The 21,866-nt window shown below is 49.6% G+C and overlaps 1 protein-coding gene across 2 annotated transcripts in view; it reads left to right on the top strand.

The window, feature by feature from the left end:
- The window catches only part of OSBPL10 (oxysterol binding protein like 10), a 164,840-nt gene that overhangs the window by 75,192 nt on the left and 67,782 nt on the right, over positions 1–21,866 (top strand). The window lies entirely within an intron of this gene.

Genomic DNA, 21,866 nt, shown 5'->3' with positions numbered 1-21,866 from the left:
ACTCGGGCACAACTTCTACACACCTGCTGCCTCCTGGGGACACGCCAAGGGGATGGTGACAGTGACAGAGGAAAACCTGGGATTTGGGGTTGAACCTTAGTAGATGTTCAGAGGTACCTTTTGATGCTACTAGTAGTTTTTACCGGGTGTGCAGATCAATTATGTCTTCAAAAAAGGTTGCTCCTCAAATAGTCAAGGTTCAAATTTGCAAGAAAAATATGCATTTTGAAAAATGAGAGCTGTGAGTGCTTCGTCAAGTGCTGTACCGGCTCAAGCCATTGTCGGCGCGGTCACTTCATCTGCAGGGAGGCTCTGTACGGCCGTCAGATTAACCTGCTGCTCGTTGTAGTCCTTGCGTGAGAGGACCCAATGTCCTTGAAGATGCTCAGCAATTCCTAATTGCTGCCAGTTCAGATTAGGCTTCTATTCCGGTTCCTGTGCATTGATTTTACTCGATACACTTGGAAGTGTTTAAAGTTTAATGCTTTTTGGGGGAAGTGCTAATTTTCTTCTTGTGTTTGAACCAAACAGTGATGAATAATGACAGTCAAGTGGCCTCTCCTTGACTGAACCTTTGGGTTGCTGGGTTGCTTGCCGGATGAGCAGGGTTAACCTCCCATGCTGGGTGCCGTAAGTGGAGCTGTTCCATTGCTGGGAGGATGGGGAGATGAGGGGCTGACGTGGGATGATGGGTGGGGGCGGTTAATGAGAGTAAATTCCACCCAGGCTGCAAAGGACTAAGACTGCCCACAAGAAAGACCTCAAATTCTTAGAAATTTGCTTTTCATTGGAAAAACTGAAAGAGGGCAGGAGAGATCTCCTACCTGCTGGTTCACTCTCCAAATACATAACCAACCAGGGTGGGGCCAGGCTGAAGTTGGGAGCCCAGAGCTCAATCACGTGGGTAGTAAGGACCCACAATACTGAAGCCAGTACCTGCTGCCTCTTGGAGCGCACATTGGCAGGAAACTGGGAGTCAAACCTTGACACGCCAGTGGGGTTGCCAAGATGCCGACTGGCATCTCATGTGCTGTACCAAATGCCTGCGCCACAAGATTGGTAAGAAGTCCCATGAATATTTCTTAAATTTTTATCAAAAATAGCGACCTGTAAAGATGTTCCTAGTACCCACATGTATCTTAGCAGTTGTCACTTGTTTCATGAAGTTCATGGGAAAGTGGATTGAAAGAAGTTGAGGGGCTTGGTGCCTAGCAGTGATGATGCTAGTCCCCACGCCTGTTGGAGTGGCTGGGTTCAATTCCCAGCCCCAGCTCCTGGCTCCAACTTTGCCCTCGCATAGATCATCGAAGGCTGTGGTGCTGGCTCAAGTGGCTGGCTTTCTGCCACCCAGGTGGGAGAGCTAGATCAAGTTCCTGGCTTTGGCTTCAGCCAGGGGCTCTCGAAGGCATTTGGGAAGTGAACCAGCAGATTGGGGTTCCTTAAGGGAGAACATTTAGAGAGAGAGTTTCGATTTCCATGTGTTGGTTTTTCATTATATGTTATTGTCCTACAACTTGAAACATCCTTGTAGACTAGCCAGGTTTAGTATTGAAAAATTGTGTTTCCCAAGTTGTTGGGTGACAACCAGGGAGATGCTGAGGTGTGGTTGTGTCTGGTTGTGAAGCTGAATCACGAGTTAATAATACCCGTTTTCCTAAGTAGCAGGTCTTTGGGGAATGGGCTCCGATGTGTTTAAATGGGATAAATTCTGCCCCGTAAGTCAGCTTAAACGAGTATGACTTAGAATTTACTCTCTCCCCGGGCCTTCTGCTTTTGTGTTAGATGAAGCTCCATGCCATTTTTCTTCACAGATAATTACATTTTTGGTACTTGAAACTAAGTGTGAGACATCACCCTCCTAAACATACCGTAAAATTAAGTAAAATAAAACACGACTTAAGAGCGGGTTTTATTAAAATGATAAAATTGGGGGATTCTTTTATGAGCTGAATAAAATGAGACAATTTTGTATACTTGCTCCAGCATCACTTTGAGAATTTGGCCATGTGCCACACCTGGAAAGGAGAGTAGTGGCACTGCCCAGGAAGGCTGTCTTTGTCTTAGCTCAAGGACACCTTGCAATTTTTTACAGCACCCTTAGGAGAAGGCACCATCGACTCCCGCTGTCCATCTGTGTGTTTTGGTGAAACAAGCAGCTTTGAATTGCTGGTGTCTGCATTGGGGCGTGGTTTTGCTCCTAGAGGCAGCTTGGAGGAGCTGTGAGGGAGGCAGGGTAGACCTCTGCTGCTCTAGGTCATTTCCCTCCTTGCACTTGACTTTGCGCCGTCAGGTTGGGGCTGCTGTTGCCTGTTTTGAAGCTGAGAAGGTCTGCTTGGGAGTAGCAGTCACGGGGCACGGAGTGTGTGTGTGTGTGTGTGTGTGTGTGTGTGTGTGTGTGTGTGTGTGTGTGCGCGCGCGCTGTGACAGGGAAGGCATCTCAGCATTAACTGATCATTTTGGAGTGAGTTCTGGGGTTCCATCCATCCATCCAAGTTGTGTTCCAATTTGCACCTTGATTTGCAGCTGTTTCCTGTTTGGTTTTGTTCTCCCGGACACCAGCGTCCCAGCCTCTCTCGCCAGAGGCTACTCATTTGCTGAGCCTATGACACTTCACACACAAACTGGACCCCCTTATGTTGTGTCTAGTTCTTGGCTGAGCCCTGGGCGCCCACCTTCTCTAACCTAGACAGGTTCTGACGGGTCCCCAAAAGGGTAAGGTGGCAGGCACAGTGGACAGCGGAACCCTGAGTTCCATTAGCAGGTTGGCGATTGCCTTCCGAATCTTCTCGTCACCCTTCTGCCAGGTCAGCAGCTTTGGAAATGATGCTGATACCAGATCCCGGTGGGTCGGGATATTTACTTCCTGACTGTTGGCAGCTCTGCTTAATGCATCTTCCATCCCCTTGAAGCATGGTTCCCTGGCAGATTCTCACACCTCTGTGGGAAGAAAGGCCCTCTCTCGGGCACTGGACAGCAAGAGTGTATACACAGTCTATTGAGCCATGCACTACCCCTGGCACACAGTTCCCAGAGAGTTGTCATGAAGCAGCGAGAAAGACAAAAAAACTTGTTTCCTGCGAGTAGCTTATTGAGGCGCTGTAATGATGGTGTATGGCATGGCATGGTGTGTCACTCCCAGGATCCCTTTGACACAGCTCTTCCTTCTGGGGCATCTCCATGGTATAGACAGATGCGCTCTGGCGAGGGGCTGCCCTGAGCATCGAGGCGTGACTGGTGACATCCCAGGCCGTGTATCCATGAGATGTTGGTGGTCCAGCCCTTTCCCCTTTACCACCAGTTAGGACATTCCTGAAAGATCTTCAGGCTTTGCTAAATAAATCTGGGTGCTGGGGTACTTGAGGCTCCAGGGTGTGTACCATGTCACTTGGTTCAGGCGGGACAGCAGGGAGACTCGAAGTCGTGCCTGCGTGCTTGGCTTTTCCGTGGGGCCGTGGTGTGTGTTGGGGTGCAGCAGGCACAGGCCTAGTCTGGGGAGTCATTCTGCAGCTGAGCCTTTGCTCTTGGAAAAGGCCCTGCCATCCTTGCCAGGTATAAGACAGTCTATCCATCACGTTCTTGCAGCTCCCAGGCCTCTCCCGGGGAGGGCTGCGGATACAGTCTGCGCTGTGAGCAGGGATGGCTGGGTGCTGCCGTGGATCCGCTCCCCCCGGCCCAGAAGGGACTATGCTCCTTGGGGTGGAGGGTCCACAACCTTTCACAGCCTTGAGTCCTTTTGGCTGGGATCCTGCACTGATCTGAAGAGCGCAGCAACTCGCCTTGCTGAAGCTGTATGCTCACCCCACACTCCCCCATGCCCTGGGCTGTGCTGCCAGAGCAAGGAACAGACTGGGGAGGATGCTCATTGCAGGCTGAAGGGCAACGGTGACTGGCTGGGCAGTACTGGTCGGGCTAAGGGCCAGGACCCTCTGCTCTCCCCATGGGCTGCACCCCCTCAGCCCTGCTACGGGCTGACCGTAGCACCTCCTCCTGCCGCCTTCTCCCACTGCGGGCCTCTGGGCCATGGTCAGCTAAGGTAAAGATAAAGGTGGGGGGGGGCGGGCTGGGGGCTGGGACTGGAGCGGCAAACCCCTCCCTCTTGGGCCTTTTCCTAGTCGTAGGCTCGGCAGGTATCTACATTACCGGCATGTCTGTATTTCTTCCCACTCCTGGGATGTGCCGTGTAGACTGGCTGAGTTAACTGGTTTTTCAAATGCAAAAGAATATATTGAGAGCAGGTTGACTTTTCAGATAAATAATCCCATGTATGAAGTCTTCCTGAACTTGGGTGACAGTGTTCTTTTGCGGAGGGTTTAGCCAGTGTCATCCTCATTGCCTCTTGCACCATGCAAGGTGCAGACACGCCCTGTGCCGGTGACCTTCGCCCTTCACGTTTTGGTGTTGGCTGTGTGCTGATGGGTTTTTACCAAGCAGGGGAAGCAGAACCATCTTGGACTTGGCTTTGCATCTTGTGTGTATGATTCTTTTGCTTGCTCTCGGAGGTCTTTCCATGCCAGTGTTTGTAGAGGGATTGGCGATTCTTCAAGACATGAGCTGCATGATATTGCATGGATGCCTGTATTGTGTTACGGCAGTTTGGGTAGCTGAAAGACTCCTGAGCTCGGGTAGGCTATTTTGAAGGAATTTTGCAGGCTGTGTACACTGTAAAGATGATCGTTCAATTTCTCTGCTTTCAGTTTCCTTACTAAACAAGGATTTGAATTCTAAGATTTTCTCCTAGACTGTTCGGCTTTAAATGTGATAAATCCATCCTCAGATCTCGGGTAGCTAGTTACCTGTCACCGTGGAACACTACACCCAAAAATCAAGACCTTAACATCACAATCATTTAGCTTAAAGCGATACGTGATGGTTTCCCATGCAAATACCAACCAGGCCCTGCCCTGCTTAGCTTCCAAGATCCAATGAACTTGGGCACCTTCAGGGTGGCATGGCTGTAGCCTGTCGTATGATTCTTCTAGATTCCTGTTTTCAGTGTAAAGTTCTGAAGTTGAGGCTGCCTGCAGTTGGTTTTCTGTTACTTGGAGCTGAGGACATCCTTAATCCCTGTGCTATGCCCGTTGTGCTCCTGGCTGTGATTACACAGAGGGAACCAATAAGGCATAGGATTCTTCATGTTTCGATCTAATGTATGAGATGGTATTACAGATCGCTTAGCCATGCATTCAGATGGCCTGGCGTTCTTGGCTTTAGGCTAGAAAGTTTTTTCAGCTGTGCCTTTGTTAATCCTCAAGCCAGGGGTGAGAGGACCTGGCCAGCAGCAGGCCTGTGGGATGCTGACCGGTGTGTGGGATGCTGACCATGTGGGACAAGAGATAGCTTTGGGCTTCCCTTAGGTATTCCTTTGTGTAGGTTTCTCTTTGTTTGCAACACAGCGGGAGAGATGGGAGTGATAGAGCTGGAGCTTTGAAAGAACTGAAGACAAAAGTCCACTGGCTGGAATTGGAGCCACATAATGGAATGCTTGTTCCTCATGGTAGGAACAAGAATCACAGAATGTTTTTAACCGTGACCTTGCACCTGCTCTGTGTCTGTATTTGAACCAGCTGCATAGGAATCGAGGGAGAGAAATGTACAGTTCTTCCAGGAAAGCAGGTGGCTTTGACAGGAGAGAAAACAAGGTGTGTGTGCTTGGAGGAAGCACACAACACGGGGACCAGAGCACCCTGACTTCCTAGCACGCCACGCTCGGGGACAAAACAGCAAATCTTTGGATGTCCCATGATGTGAGCCTCAATCCTGTGTCATCTTGTGGGGGACTAATTCATAGGGGCCACCGCTCTGTCCTAAGGAGCAAGCTCTCCCAGGATCCCTGGGCTCTGTTTCCTGCTGGCTGATACCCATGGAAGGTTCTGGAGGAACCTGTGCTGGGAAGGAGGAGGAGGCCTGCAGGTGTCTCCCTTGTGCTGTCCCTTGGGCAGGCGGGGGCTCCTCCCACTGCAGGGCAGCCCCCACGGTGTGTGTGGCTCCTAGGAGTGGGGCAAGAGCCCCTGGGCTCTGCTTCTGTCTTCTCCCTCAATCTATCCAACCCAGGTTGGGTGGAGGGGTTGCAGTGATTTCCCACGACTGTTCTTCCCCTGCAGGTTGCCTCGCTTTTGTCGAGCCTGTTCTTCCTGCTTGCCCAGCCTCTGTAGAACCAACTTTCTATCTTAAATTCTCAGACACTTGTAGTTTTCTAGCTGGATGTAGTTGGCTTGTCTCAAAATGCACCTGCTTGCTCATTGCCAAGTGCATAACTTGCGCGCTCACCAGTGGTCACCCCAGAGGTGGATGTGGGCAGTTGCCAGAATAAGGAATGGCTAGCCCCCAGTAGGGGAAACCAGTTAGGAACTGGAGTAGCAGAGCATGGGAAAGGAAAGGATGGGGACAATAAAAGGTGACTCGGAAGCGGAGACTGCAGTAGAAGGAAAAAGTAGGTAGACGGAGAAGGAGAAACAGAGGGAGAAATGAGACAGGGGGTTCTTGAAGTGAAGCCTTGATGCAGATAACTGGAGATTTGGAGTTGATCTGAGCAGTGGTAGTGGGCATTTGTGGTTCCTTTGAGAAAGACAATTGAGATAAGTGAAAGATAGCAACTTGTAGAGAAAAGTAAGACTCCAGAAAGTCTGGGGAAAAATGAAACTAAAAGTTGATTTTTGGTGCAAAGATTTTTGAGATACTTGTACAGTTTTTTCATATGTATTTTCTGATTTTTTTTTTTTCTTTTTGAAGGTGTTAAGCAAAATGATGAGACAGGTAGAGATCTGCCATCTGCTGATTTCATTCCCCTAGTTGTCTGCAATGGCCAGGGCTGGAGCCAGAGCTGGGGTTGACCCCAGGCCGATGGATATGGCGTGTGGGCATCCTAACAGCCAGGCTAACCATTTGCATCCTCTGAACTTTGGAGGTTCCTTATGTGTAAGAAGAGCTGGAGGCCGGGCCTCAGGGTTTACCTGCAGCTGTGGGATGGAGACTGGAGGATTTGGGTGAGCTAAAGACTGGATGTGCACTATGCTGAATGCCAGCTGGAGGAGAATCCCATGGCTTATTATCCTATGGGCGTTGAACTGGGGATGTGGTCAGTGACCTGCAAAGCTGCAGAAGGAAAAAGCCCTTCGAATTGCCCGAGGGAAGGTCAGGAGAGTGTGACGTCTGCCCTGTGGCACGGGTCTAATTGCTCCAGCCAGGGTTTTAAAAGCAGCTAGCTCTGCATTCCATCCTGAGACTTGGTTTGCCTTAATGCCTCATGGCAGATTTCTGCATGTATAATCCCGGGAGGCACCCTTGGGCTGCAGAGAGCTTGCTGGCTGCAGGTGACCGAGGTGTGAGGGGTCTGTGCGAAGAAGTCTTTTGTCTTGGCCACTTTACTGCACGCTGTGCAGAACAGCCAAAAATTTGTTCCTGTCTGGGTTTAGTAGAGTAGCTGTCTGTGCTTTGTTCCCTTTTTTAATGACGTATTTTTATTGGAAAGTCACATACAGAGGAGGAGAGACAGAGGAAGATCTTCCATCCATTGATTCACTCCCCAAGTGACCACTATGGGCGGTGCTGTGCCCATCCAAAGCCAGGATCCAGGAACTTCCTCCAGATCTCCCACGTGGGTGAAGAGTCCCAAAGCTTTGGGCCGTCCTTGACTGCTCTCCCAGGCCACAAGCAGGGAGCTGGATGGGAAGTCGGGCTGCCAGGATTAGAATCGGTGCCCATACGGGATCCCAGCATGCTCAAGGCGAGGACTTTAGCCGCTAGGCCACTGTGCCGGCCCGCTTTGTGCTGAGTGTATTGTGTGGGATATAGGCTTTGCAGCCTCCTGGGTGAGCCTGAGCGAGGAGGACTTCGTGTTGGATGATGCCCTGTGTGTGCAACAGTCGGTGTTCAAAGGAAACTCCAGAATAATCTAATTGATGCTTAGTGAAGCATTTTACTTACTTGGAAAACAGTGTAGTTGTGTATGAGAAAATACGGGAACCAGAGGCAGGAAAATCATGATCTTGTTTCAGTTTGAAGCTGTTGTCTGGGCTGCCTCATGTTTAGCCAGCAACCTCAGTATAAATGCTTTTTGTAAAAAAAAAAGTTTATTTTGTGTTTTTATTGGAAAGGCAGATTTACAGAGAAAGATCTTCTATTGGTTCACTCCCCAAGTGGCTAGAGCTGAGCCAATCCAAAGCCAGGAGCCAGGAGCTTCCTCTGGGTCTCCCACATGGGTGCAGGGTCCCAAGGTTTTGGGCCATCCTCAACTGCTTGCCCAGGCCACAAGCAGGGAGCTGGATGGGAAGTGGAGCAGCTGGGGCACGAACTGGTGCCCATATGGGATCTTGGAGGATGCAGGGCAAAGACTTGGGCACTAGGCTATCACGCTGGGCCCTCAGTAGGTGCTTCTGTCCCCAACATGAGGAAGGAAGGCCAGCTTTGTAATGTAGTCCTGCTGGGATCTGTATTCGTTGTGGACGGAGAGGAGGACTTCTGAGTGAGCAGGACCCAAAAGTGCGAGGCTTACTCAGGCCAGGTGACTTGCTTCTATCCAGCCTTATTCTTCTCCTCATTTTTCACTGAAGCCTGGTGAGATTTGCCTGGAAAAGGTGCCCACGTTACAGTGGCATTTACTTCCATCACAACATCGCACCCCCATCAGTTCTGTCGAGCTCCAAGACAAACATGTTATCACTCTGAAATGAGACGGCACACTTAAACCCATTGTTCCCATCATCCCTCTTCCTGGGCAGGTGGCAGCCACCATCTGCTTCCCACGTTGATCCAGTGAATATGGCTCCCTCACGTCCATAGAATCCAGTGTCACGTGACCTCCTGTGCCCGACTCTATTCATCCAGCACCGTGTTTTCCAAATCGAACCGTGGGAAGCATGTTTTAGTAGTGCATTTGTCTTAGTTTTTGTTTTTACTGGGGAGAGACATTCATCTCGTTCCCAACTCTTTGGTTCGTGAGCATGCACAGCTGAGGCAGCTCGCTTAGGTCTTGGCAGCTCAAGGTTGTAACCCACCCATTTGGCTTCCCGCAAAGCATTTCTCTGCACTATATTGATTTTGGTCATCATCCCAAAGATAATACATGGGGTCCCTGTCGGCTGAAGGAGAGCGATGGGTGCTTTGTTACAGGAACCCTAGCTCAGCATCTTGGGTGTGCCGTGTGAAAGTGTACGACCACAACTCAGCTGTCCCTTCACAGCTGCTTGCTAGGGAAGAAAAGAATATTCCACAGCTGTGCAGTCAGCAGATCTGAGTTCCGCCACTCGCACTGTCATGGCCCTTGCCTCACCTGCCCCCTTCCTGCTCACATAAAGCATCCTCCACCTTTGGACCAGAACCAAAGGTTCAGGACCGTGGGGACCCCTGCCCTGCCCCATGCCGACACCCTGAATATGTCCTGAGGTTAGCCTGTCCTGAGCTTTTTATAGGTTGTGCTCGGTGTACAGTGGCTAGGTTGGACCCTGTTCTGGCAGTTCATCTTTGCATTACTCAAACATAGTCTCTGAGAGCCTTGAAGGAGTGAAGTTTGGGGTTAGGCCAACAGAGATGTGAGCATGGCCTCTCAGAATCAGCTTAGGGGAGAAGGGAAGGGAAGGGAGAAGTGGCTCTTGGAGGGGCCACCTCCAGACACGCCAGCTGTTTTAGCACTATCTGTGCCCTGTGAAACTGGGTACACCTGTCGTTTAGGATAGCTTCCCCCGGCAAGCAAGGCCTGAACCCTGAGAGGCAGCAGACTCAAGTAATTGGGTCCCTGCCATCCCTGGGGAGGCCCAGGTTGAGTTCCTGGTCCAGTCCCAGCTGTTGTGGTCATCCCAGAAGGAAAACAGCAGATGGGGCCTCTCTGGCTGAGGATGGAATATGAAGGGTTGGGTGTCGACATGTGGGCTCTGCAAATAGAGACGAGAGTCAGAATGGAGAGACGAGGGTACGCTTGAAGGGTGCTGCTGTGCTTGTTCCTACTACAGATTATTGAAGCAGAGTCCCGCCCGCGAGCCTCATGGGAACTCCATAGAACGTGCTCCGGGGTTCCCTAGCCTGCAAGCATCAAGTTGGGGTTGTTTAGCTTAACCGTCGCCATTCAGCTCCGGATCATCGAAGGGTGCCCCACGGAAGTACTGTCTGGGGACTGTCCTGGAACGGTCCCAGACCAGAGGCAGGAGGCGACACATGGATACCTGTGCAGCTGCCCCGGAAGTCGCTGGTGAGCGTGCAGCGGGAGGGGCTGAGTGGCAGGCTGCAGGTGTGCTGCTCAGCCTATGATTCCCAGGGTGCCAAAGCTTCCTCCTTTATTTCTCAAGGCTTCAGGAATATCCCAACCTGACCGTGCCCTATCTGATCTCCATTTACTTGAAAGAACTTCCACGTGCTGTTTGCTCCCTGAAGACCCACAACAGCTGGGTGGGGCTGAAGCCAGGAGCCAGGAACTTCATCCGGGGCCCAGGCCCTTGAACCATCAGCTGTTCTCGCAGGTGCATTAGCGGGCAGCTGGATTGGAATTGGGGAATAGCTGTGGCTCCAGGCAGGGGTGTGGGCATTGGCAGGTGCTGCACCCCAGTGCCTGGCCCTTCCCTGCTCTTTTGTTTGTTTTGAGGGAATTAGGTCCGGGAGTGCATTAGACTGACAGCCACCGAGGCCGCTAAAGCAGTAGGAATCCCATTAGATTTTACCACGAGACCTGACTCTTCTTTCTTAAAAAATGAATAATTTGAAATCTTCAGCAGGTAGTGGCGTCTCTGGGGACGAGAAGAAATGAGGCAAAAACCTCTTCTGTTCCATCGTACAGAGAGCGATAAGAGTTGAATTTTCTCCTTCGTGGGCTCTCAAAGTGTTCTGACAGTGACAGGCAGCATCTAAAGCTCCCGAGTCGCAGTGAGAGCTGCTGTGTTTATGTAAAGCCAGTAGCTTTTCCTCCTCATTGTCCTGAAGGATGACACTGTGAGCATCCCTGATCCCAAAGTATGGAACACCCCCAAATCCGAACGTGGAGGGCTAAATGGAGAAAATTCCCCATGTGACCCTGAGTGACGGCAGCATGTGAAAAATCTTGTGGGAGATTACTTTCTTTTTTTTTTTTTTAAAGATTTATTTTTATTATTTTTTCATTGGAAAGGCGGATATACAGAGAGGAAGATCTTCCATCCGATGATTCACTCCCCAAGTGAGCGCAACGGGCCGACACTATGCCGATCCGAAGCCAGGAGCCTCTTCCAGGTCTCCCACGCGGGTGCAGGTTCCCAAAGCTCTGGGCCGTCCTCGACTGCTTTCCCAGGCCACAGGCAGGGAGCTGGAAGGGAAGCGGGGCTGCCGGGATTAGAACCGGCGCCCGTATGGGATCCCGGGCGTGCAAGGCGAGGACCTTTAACCACTTGCGCCACCGCGCCGGGCCTGGGAGATTACTTTCAAAGCCGGGTATGTGAGGTACATGTGAGGGATACGTGGACTTCCCGTTTCGTCTCGGATCCTGTCCCCAAGATAGCTCCTTGCGTCCTGTGAAGGCGTTCTCCAGCCTGAGCCACTTGTTGAGGGTCATACAGCCTGCAATTCACCTGTCGGCTGCTGCCCAGCACCTGCTGACCACTGTCCTGCTTGTCCCGCCTCCTGCCCTGAGCCTGGGAGTTCTTTTCTGAGTCAGTGTCTGTGCTAGGCAATGTGAGGAAGGTGCTTGCTTGAAGTCACTGCCTTAGAGAGGGGGCGGGGGCTGGGGTTGTTAAGAGCGGCTTTGGTAGCTTTTCCAGCTGGGCTCCCTGTTCCCCAGAGCTTGGGCAGGGCAGGGGTCTTCCTCTTCTGGCTTCCTCCCCAAGGTTTCCCAAAACCCTCAGTACAACAATGTTGTGTTGCCGAAAGGGTGTGTCCTTTGGGCTTCCCAGCTTTGCTGTGTTGCTCATTCACTGGGCCAGGTAGTCAAATGTTAGTGATGGAAATGGCAGGGGCCTCATCCTTAAGCCGGGGGAGCACTGGCAATTTTTCATCTCTCATTCCTTGGGGGAAAAAAACCGGAGAGAGCTGGGAGTGGATCCGCTTCTTTGTGAATCAGAAATGAGTAGGAAGCACGATTAAATGGGCACAGACAGTCAGTGGCGCTTGTCTGCGAACACTGCTACAGCCTGTGTCTCAATTTAAGGTTCTGGGAGGCCCCAGACATACCTTGGATTCTTTGGGGGTTTAAATGTCAGCAGGTGGGCTAGAGAGGTAATGTTGGCATGTAACAGGGGCATCTCACCAGGATGCTGGTTTGAGTCTTGACAACTTCGCTTCTGATACAGCCCACTGCTGCTGCACCTGCGAGAAACTGGGAAGGGTGGCCCAAGTGTTTGGCTCCCTGCCACCCATATAGGAGACCTGAAAGAAGCTCCTGCCCTTGGCCTGGCCCCGTTGGTGGCTGTTGTGGCCATCTGGGGAGTGGATCAACAGTCAGAAGATGTCTCTCCCTATGTAACTCAAGACAAATTCTTGGTCTTGTCAGTGGCCTGGGAACCAGATTCTTGCATTGGTAATGAAGGTACCAAAGCAGGAGCAGGCCATGGAAATGACCCTGCACAGGTATGTAGCAAGCCTGTGTGTTTGCTCCAGAACACAAGCCTGGCCCCGGCAGCCAGGAAAGCAGAGAATCGGGAGCTTCCAAGTTTCTGATTAAACACAGCAGTCGTAGGGACATGTCCTCAGTAACGCATGGGTTTGTAAGGTTCCTGCAGCTACCCAGGACTGTCCTCCCAGAGCCAGGAATACAGTCCTCTGCCTGCGGCCTCCCTGCGTCTTTGTCTTAGCTTAGAGTAGTAATTTGTGGGATTTATTCTGTCAGTCCTGCACTGGCTTGGGCATATTGACAATAGCATGATTTGGTCTCCTTTTTTTTTTAATGCAAGGAGGAGCACCTTTCTGAGCTTCACACCTTTGTGCCTGAGCATTTGGGGAGGCGATAATGATCTGCTCTTAGATGGACGCGCGCTGCTGTGAGAGATTAGTTATCGATTTTAAGAAGATCAAATTTACTCCTTGAAAATGCTCTGTGTGAGAATAGCGTGGGGGCATTTCATCCCCGTGGCATGCTGGCCCCCCTGCAGGAGCCCAGACAGAAGCGTGTCAAGTAGGGTCCCCCTCTCGCTTGTTAGGGAGTGATGGTTCATAAAACTACTTCGCATGCATTTGCTTTTGTTCTGTGATTCTTTTCTGGCAGAAAAATCTCTGCTGGGTTGATGGTATTGAGAAGTGAAAAGAAATGGGGAGGAGTCGCTTTTGAAATGCCCAGGGCTAGGGAAATACCATGGAAATGATCCAGTGGGAGGAAGTATGCCATGTGGGCATGCATCCAGTTTATACAGATGTTCATGTCACACCTGACTGTGGTCCCAAGGAAGCAGCTTTAGTGGAACCCACAGTGCTCACCAGCTCGGGCACACTGCTGTGGGGGTGTCCGTCCACTACGCTACTTCGCATCATGGCTTGCCTGGCAGGTGTCTGACCTTGCTCACCCAGCAGCTCGTCTCTCCCTCTGTTGCCTTTCTGATCTCCTGTGCTCTGCACCTGACTTCCCTCGGCCGCACGGTCATGTTCAGACACCAGGTACACTTGCCTCGGTCTTTACACTTGCTGACTTTCTACGCAGAGTGCCTGTCCCCCAGTAGCATTGCTCAAGTCTTGAATCGGGTGTTGCTTTCTCATGAGGCCTTTTCTGGCTGCCTGTGTAAAATTAGGAAAGCTTCTCTTGTTTCCTACCTATGCTTTGTATTCTAGTATCTAAAACACTTTCGATTATACCTACTTGCCTTTGTTACTGGAAAGGAATTCTGCTTTCAGCTAGTGGCTGGTTGTATTCCCTGTCCTGGCAGAACTTACTCTCCAAGGCAGGGACCATGGACTTGGGGATAAAACACTGAAGCACTCAGAGCGGTGTGCTGCCCCCTCAAGCACAGCTCCTGTTACCAGGAGGGACTGGTTAAAAGGCTCTGGAGACGTTTGAACTATTAACTCCTTGGGTTTTAGTCCCAGGGAGGTCATTCTTTTCTTTGGAATTGGTATAACACATGGGACTCTGACACTAAAATGCAATGTTTTGCCAAAGCGTAAGGTAAGCTGGCCTTCTGGATCAGAATGGAAGATAGTGCAGTGAGACGACCTGACCTGAACACCTCCCAAAGGCCCCACCTGCTCGTAGCATCTCCAGGAGGTTGGAGTGTTGCGGGAGAGGTGGGGAGGTGGGTATGGACCTCTGTGAGTGTGTCTTCATTGCGGCTTTGTTCGTGTCTGTGTGTGCCGCATTGGGTTCTTTGCCTTTGTTCTCGTTACTCCAAATTGAATTGGATCTTCACAAAGCTTTAGTCTGTACATTAGGATTAATTTATAGACTTGCTCAAAAGAGTTGCCTTGGGTGTCCTTTTTGGTAAACATAATCATAAAATAGTTTGGGCAGAACCAATACCTTCATGTTAAATGGTCCTATTTATTTACTTGACCTAAGCATTTCTATTCTAAACAGTTTTTCATTGATTTCTTTTCATAGATTTCAATTCTTCTCCATTAAATTCCTAAGTGCTCCTTCTGAGTTAATAGAATGCATTATAGTTTATTGCTATTGCAGATCACGCCTTATTTTCATGTATAATTTTTGGTTAGTTATCATCGATACAGGACTGCTATTGACTTGTTTGAGTCCATTATATATCTGATAGAAGTTCTGAAAATTGCTTTTTACATTTTGTGAAACAATCACATATATAGTCAGTGTGACTTTTTCCTTTTGTGTGCATCTACCTCTTTAAGATTTATTTACTTATATTGAAAAGTCAGATATACAGAAGGAAGGAGAGACAAAGGTCTTCCATCCGTTGATTAAGCTCCCAAGTGGCCTCAATGGCTGGAGCTGAGCCAATCCGAAGCCAGGAGCCAGGAACTCTTCTAGGTCTGCCACGCAGGTGCAGGGTCCCAAAGCTTTGGGCTGTCCTGGACTGTTTTCCCAGGCCACAAGCAGGGAGCTGGATGGGAAGTGAGGCTGCTGGGACATGAATCGGTGCCCATATGGGATCCTAGGGCATGCAAGGCGAGGACTATAGCCACTCGGCTAATGCGCCGGGCCAATCTACCTCTATTTTTTCCTGTCCCGTTTGGCTGGCTGCTGACTGCAGTAATCACTGATTGTAGACTCTTACTTGGTCCTAAAACTGGAAGGAATATACATATATTAAAGTTCTTATTAAATAGATGTGCTCTAGGTTTTTGGCATGTAGCCTTGGTACCCTTAGAAGCCTAATGGGGCTTGCAATAGTAAGGTCCCAAGCAAATGGTGGAAGACAAGACTGGTCCTTTCAAAGAAGTTCAGACCTTCCTTGACCTGAGGGCAGCCAGGGGTTCTAGAGTTGGTTTGGCTGTTAGAGAAGAGCCAGCAGGAGTTATTTTGGGGAAAGGAGTCTGGAAATGATGTGAGAAGAGAACAAAAATGCCAGGTTTTCGTTCTCTTACAGGAAATGGCAGTACATGTGTTTGCTTGCAATGATTCCCCCCCCCCCCCCCCCCCCCCCCCGTGCAGTTTTGGCACTTGCCTTGTATAGTCATGAATTCTAGACTGTGTTTAGGAGCAGGCTAGAGCTTTTCTGGTAAAGTCGCTAGCTTTTCCTTCATACATACATACATCCCATGCATCTGTGTGCCTGTGTGTTGGAAGAGTTGCTACAAGCATTTACGGTGTGTTAGAGATTTGCAATGATCGTGGAGGAAACACTAGGCTTGAAGTTTGCGTTTTCTGGAAGACAGCAGGAATTTGCAACAGGAGAGAGCCGGAATGATTTTGAAAAGCTAATCATGGAAATCAACTTGGAAGCTGTCCCAGTTTCAAGTTGGGACTTCAGGTCTGTGTTAAGGTTGAGAAAACAGAATTAAGAAATCAAGGAAAAGGTCAGTGTGTGCAGCTATTAAGCAAAATATTGAATTGGACTCATTTGAAAAAGTTCCTATTATTCAGTTCTTGACTTCCAGAAAAATGAAATTCTGAACAATTTAAAAGCCCTTCATGTATTAGTTTAGAAACTGTTTTAATCTTCCTTGTTTTTTTGGAGTTTCTGTTTCGGAAGAAAAAGAATCGAGTGCAACTTTCAAGACTCACTTTCGCATAGTTAGGAATGGTGTGTTTTTCCTTTTTTAGAGGAAAAGAAATGTAATGGAATGACTTTATTGGGTTAAATTTGTTTTTCAAAATAATATAACCAGACTTGTTAATTTTTTTTTTACTCTGAGTCTGTTTTCTTTTGAAATACAGCATTTTTTTCCTCTTTCATACTGTGAAACATTCAAGAAAATGAGAAAAATGTTTCAAATTAAGTGGTATTTGCATGCTGTCTGGTAATTAGCTGACTCTCAAAAAAACTGCAACTATCAGAAAATTTTTCTGCAGTGAAAGTTGTTGCCATAAATGAGTTGAAGATATTTTTACCCTCTTCTCCCTCGTATGCGTTTAGTTCCAGTTCAACAATTGGAAACTGCTGATTGCTGTTTGAAGAAGTTTCTTTGGGCTGTGCATGTTGGTCCTAGTTGGCCGAGATGCTTGCGTCCCATCTTGGAGTGTGTGGGTTTGAAAGCCGCCTCTGGCTCTGGCTCCAGTTGCCTGGTATTGCGGACCCTGGGAGACGGCACGGATGGCTGTATGGCGCTGGATCCTGCCACCCACATGGGAGAACCAGGTTGAGTTCTCAGCTCCTGCCCTCAGTACCAACCTGCAGCCTCTGGCGGCATCTGGAGAACCAGTCCCAGTGGGAGCTTGCTCTTTTGTGTGTGTCTTTTAACTAGATTAAAAAAAAAAACAGTGATAAGAGGAGAAAAGAGAGGTTTTCAGGACTGTATGCTGCTATTTTATTTGGAGCTTTATATTTTATTCCAAATATTAATGGAAAGTTAACATTACTTATCTAACCAACACTTAAAGCTTTTTTTTTTTTATTATTAGAAGGCAGAGCTGGGCCCCACATGATAGCCTAGTGGTTAAAGTCCTCGCCTTGAGCATGCTGGGATCCCGTATGGGCACCAATTCTAATCCTGGCAGCCCGACTTTCCATCCAGCTCTCTGCTTGTGGCCTGGGAAAGCAGTGGAGGATGACCCAAAGCCTTGGGACCCTTCTCCTGCATGGGAGACCCGGAAGAAGCTCCTGGCTCCTGGCTTTGGATCAGCTCAGCTCCAGCCATTACAGCCAGCAGAAGCCAGGAGATGGGAGTTTATTCTATGTTTGCCAAGTGGATGCAGGACCCCAAGGACTTGGGCCATCCTCTGGTGTTTTCCCAGGCACATTCATAGGGAGCTGGATCAGAAATGGAGCAGATGGGGGTTGAACCAACACCCCTATGGATGCCGGCCCTTTTTGCAGCTGCTTAACTGGCTGAACCACAGCGCTGTCCCCTAAACAATGTGTGTGCCATTGGAGGAGTCTGTATAGGCACCTTGTTTATAGTTAGGTGTCAGAAAGTGTGAGGTCGTATTTCCACTGTGTTTCCCGCCCCCTCAGAAACATATGGTTTTTGAGTTATTAGGATGATTGACTCATTTCATTAGGTTAAGGCCACATGTGCTTAGGACGCCGTGGAACTGAGCAGCCTTGAGGTTCAAGTGTTCGGCTCAGGGACCCCTCAACAGCCATCACCCACAGAAGTGCGTAAAGGCCTCATGGATTCTGCTTGATGGCTTTTCATTTAAGGGGATGTATCATGACTGTGATAGAGGCTCGTGTTCAGATATGAAGGTACAATGCAGAATGGTAGACTCTTCCCTCTTGCCTCCATGTCAGGGCTAGCTGGTAGACACAGTCTCTGCGTGTTTTGCCCTTGATTGTGACCTTGGGAGATGGGGCAGTCCGGTGAAGAACACAGGGAAGGGTCGAGAGCTCTGCAGGATTGCGTGGGGCAGATGCGTGCGGCTGCCCTTTTCCCTTCCTGCTCCCTTAGTCCCAGTTGCTGTGGCCCCATCATCGGGCAGGTGCCAACTCGGGAAAGGGCCATGCAGAGCAGCCAGATGAATGGCTGGCGTCAGTGTGGCTGGGTGCTTCCTCCACGTTAGGGACGAAGAAACTGTTGCTCCTGCCTTGGAATTTTCCGCAGATGGCACACTTGGCATTTCCAGTCGCCTCCGGCGAAGTAAATATTTGGAACAAAACCTTGTCATGTTGTTGCTCAGATTCTGTTAATATTTTGTGTTGGGTTAGTGGCAAGGATACATCCCTCTGATGCCCCAGCACGATTTTTAAACAAAACCTGGAGGTTTCAGACTGGCTGTAGCGTGGGGGGACGGTCTGTGCTGCGTGGCTGGAGTTTGCTTGCCGCCTCTCCCCATGCCTCATTCCCGGTGAGACCGACCCTTAGAGAGTGGCCTTTCGCCCTGAGATGAGGCACAGGCGTGAGTGGGACCATGAGCATCCCACCGCTAATGGGAGATTAAGAGGTTTTGGACTTGAAGCTATTGCTTGTGAATTCAGATGACAGCCCTGAAGTCCTGATCATGGGGCTGGACTCCCACAGCAGGATGGGTTGGCTCCTGGGTGAATTGCCTGATTTAGTGCCACTCCTGAGATCCTGTTGCTGGCTGAGACGTCTGTTCCCAGAGCCATCGTTTGCTGCAATTCCAGAGGGGTTCTCCTCTTTACTCAGAATTTAGGGATGAGTGAGTCCTTGTCCTAGAGTCTTCGTGCTTAATTGCTGGCCATGTGAATATTTCTATTTTGAGCTTTATCAGCACTTGGATGGTCAGTGGCTTCTTAGGATTTTGTACCAAACAGCTTCTTAACATGTTGAAGATCAGCAAGGCCCCCCATTGATCAAGTTTGGAAATGAACTGTTTTGGCGATGGCACGCCCGCATGTCAGATTCTGTGCTAAATAAAAAGTTTGCCTGCATGAGCTAACTTAATCTTCGTGATGGCTTTGAAGAACCAACAGACTTCTTTAAAGACTGGGAAATTGATACTTGATGAGGAAGCGTAAGTAACTTGAAGTCACCAGGCTCCAGCCTGGCAGAGCTGGAGAAGTAGAACTTGTATGCCTGCCTGCTAAGGTCTGTGGATCACCTGCCTTTGCTTGGAGGAGAGTACGCCTCTGACATCCAGATGTGCTCCCTGGGCCCTTAACATGCAGGCCAATTGACTGCTTCAAGAAGCAGGTTAACGCCTGCACACTCCATGCAAAAAGATGGAAGCTGAAACTGTGTGGTGGTTGTTCCTTGAGCCGCAGACAGGTGATTCTTGGACCACACACATCTCCTCTCACTCTTCAGCAGGATGATTTAAAAAGGATGCAGTGGCTCTTCGATGTTCTGTACTGCTATTTGTTTCCTACCAGTCCAATCCAGAGAATTTGCCTCGAGTTACCGTGGTATTCCAGAGTAACCCCAAGTGCGTTTCTTTTTAAGGATTTGATTTGAAAGCACGAAGGGGGGGGCCCTTCCATCTGCTGGTTCACTCTCCGACAAATGTCTGTGAATGCCAGCCCTGCGTCAGGCTGAGGCCTGGAGTGTGGGACTCCATCTGTGAGTGGCAAAGAGTCCATACCTGAAGCATCTTCAGCTGCTCTCCCAGGTGCTTCCACAGGGAGCTGGCTTGCAAACAGAGCTGATGGGACTCGCATTGGAGCGCCCATAGAGGATGGCAGTGCCACACATGGTGGCATAGGGCCCCTCACCACAATGCCAACCCCAGTAACCCCACACTCTGCTTTCTACCCTTGTTCCCAAGTTATTCTGCCAGCCCTTTGGTGCTTAGTGAAGTTGGGCTGTACTTTGTGCTGAGGAGCCGAGCTTGGACTCCCGGGAGCATGCAGGCTGTGGGCCGTGCAGTGCAGCCTGTCTCCTGAGCAGAGCTGCCTCTGCCTTCCAGCTCCTGGCAGGAGATTGGCATGTCTTTGCCATGTTCTGTCTTGCCGCGTGATCACCTTTGAATGCAGCATCTTTCTACTTTTTGAATATATGTGCGTCTGTCTCTGGCAGTATCATTAGCCATCTAATGCTGGATTGGGAGATGTTTTGTTTTGTTTTGTTTTTAACTGCCAAGGGCAGTTTGGAGATTTATAACGATTATCAACTTAATAATGAGCCTGCTGTGCCTATTATGATGGTATAACAGGCTAATCCTTTACTTGTGAATGCCAGTATCCCAAATGGGCACCGGTTTGAGTCCTAGCTGCGCAACTTGCTTTTTTAAAAATAGATTTCTGATTATTACATAGTGAAGGATGCATGCCCTTGTAGAGCATAGATCAGAATGGGGAGGGTCAAGGAATGGGGGAAAGTAGGAGAAAGTGGGGAGGGTGGCTTCCAGCAGCCCACCTGTGTCAATGCCTGGCAGTGGCCCCCTACTCTCATCCCAGGGTCTTTTAAAAAATGAGCCTGGTGTAGACTTGCTGAATTTTGAATTTTGCCCGTGGTTGCCTTGGCAGGGCTAGACGAGACGGTTGCGAGGCTGTGCATGCTCGATGCCCCCACCCCTGAGCTGCAGGGAGACGCTGACCCGCACAGCTCTCCTTTCTCGACATGACACAGGAGGTGTTCTCCCAGGCACCTAGTAGGTCTGCAGCAGATTGTTGCCAGTTGAGCGACAAACAGGCCTGAGTTCAATGTTGCCTTGTACTGCTTTCAATTTAGCAGAAATGATGTAGACATTTGAGTTGCACGTATTTTTAGGGAGGATATGACTTTTTAAACAAATTTATTTTTTTACTGGGAAGGCAGGTTTACAGAGAGAAGGAGAGAAAGATCTTTCACCCGCTGGTTCACTCCCCAAATGGCTGCAACAAGTGGAACTGAGCCATTTCAGAGCCAGGAGCTCTCTTCAGGTCTCCTATGCATATGCAGGTCTAATGCTTTCCCAGGTCACAAATAGGGAGCTGGATGGGAAGTGGAAGAGCTGGGACACGAGCTGGAGCCCATATGGGATTCTGACACTTAAAAAGGGTGAATTAATCAACTGAGCCTTCATGCCAGGATGATGAGCACTTTGGAACAGGTAATATATGCGCCTGGTTCAAGATGAAAGACACACAGCTGTCCACCACATCGTGTCCTTTCTCTGGCCTCTGCTGGTCCCTGCACGGGCAGTCATGCTAAGTAGCTTTAGTGGGGCCTTCCTCAGGGTATTTTTGTATGTAGATTGTTAGGCCACTAGGAGTACTTAGATTCTACCCTTTGATCCAGCTCTCTGGGTGCTGTGCCACAAGTCCACACGTAACTCTTCTTCGCCCAGCTTGTTAGCATAGGGTTTTCCGCATTCATTCATGGAGGCCCTCCTTCTGATTCTCTCATGATTTGGTCCATGCTCCATTTTGTTGGGTCCTGTGATTGATTCAACCTGTCCCACACCGTCCCATCCTTGGTCTTGAAGCATCCTGCTGCAGTGACTAACCGGGACTCTGACCTTTGGCCTGAGTGCGCCGTGTCTGGAGATGTCCCGACAGCAGTTTGCTGGAGAGCAGCATGTGCGCTTGTAACCATGATGACGGTGCCATGTCACTCCGCTCAGGGGCCCTGCTGCCTGTGACTCCTCTAATCCCCTTTCTCTGTGATGCTGTTGATGGATTGGGTCCCATGCTGTGGGATTTCGCCAATCTCACAGGTGAAGGATGGTGTCCAGATGAAGGGAGAATTCACATGGATTTTAGAAGCACAGTTAACTGCTCTGTCATAGTTGTTATGGGCCATTTACATTTCCTTCTTGGAAACTGGTTATGTCTAGGCCCACTTCAATAATAATTTGCGCTCTGATTCTTCTTTGGCCTGTTGGCATAGCAGTGGCTGGTTTGTTAGTTGCCTTGCCTTGTAGGATTGTGGAATTTTAAGGTAATCCAGTGCACTGAGCTCAGGCTTGATGTGTTTTGAATTTGGAACCCCTGGACCATTCCTACCCATGGCCACAAATTTGCGTCTTTGCTGCT

Source organism: Ochotona curzoniae, unplaced genomic scaffold (assembly GCF_017591425.1).
Source record: "Ochotona curzoniae isolate NIBS_2020 unplaced genomic scaffold, NIBS_Ocur_1.0 contig_1302, whole genome shotgun sequence".
NCBI classification, from domain to species: Eukaryota; Metazoa; Chordata; class Mammalia; order Lagomorpha; family Ochotonidae; genus Ochotona; species Ochotona curzoniae.
The sequence above is the reverse complement of the archived record's forward strand: the minus strand, read 5'-3'. Positions and strand labels throughout refer to the sequence as shown.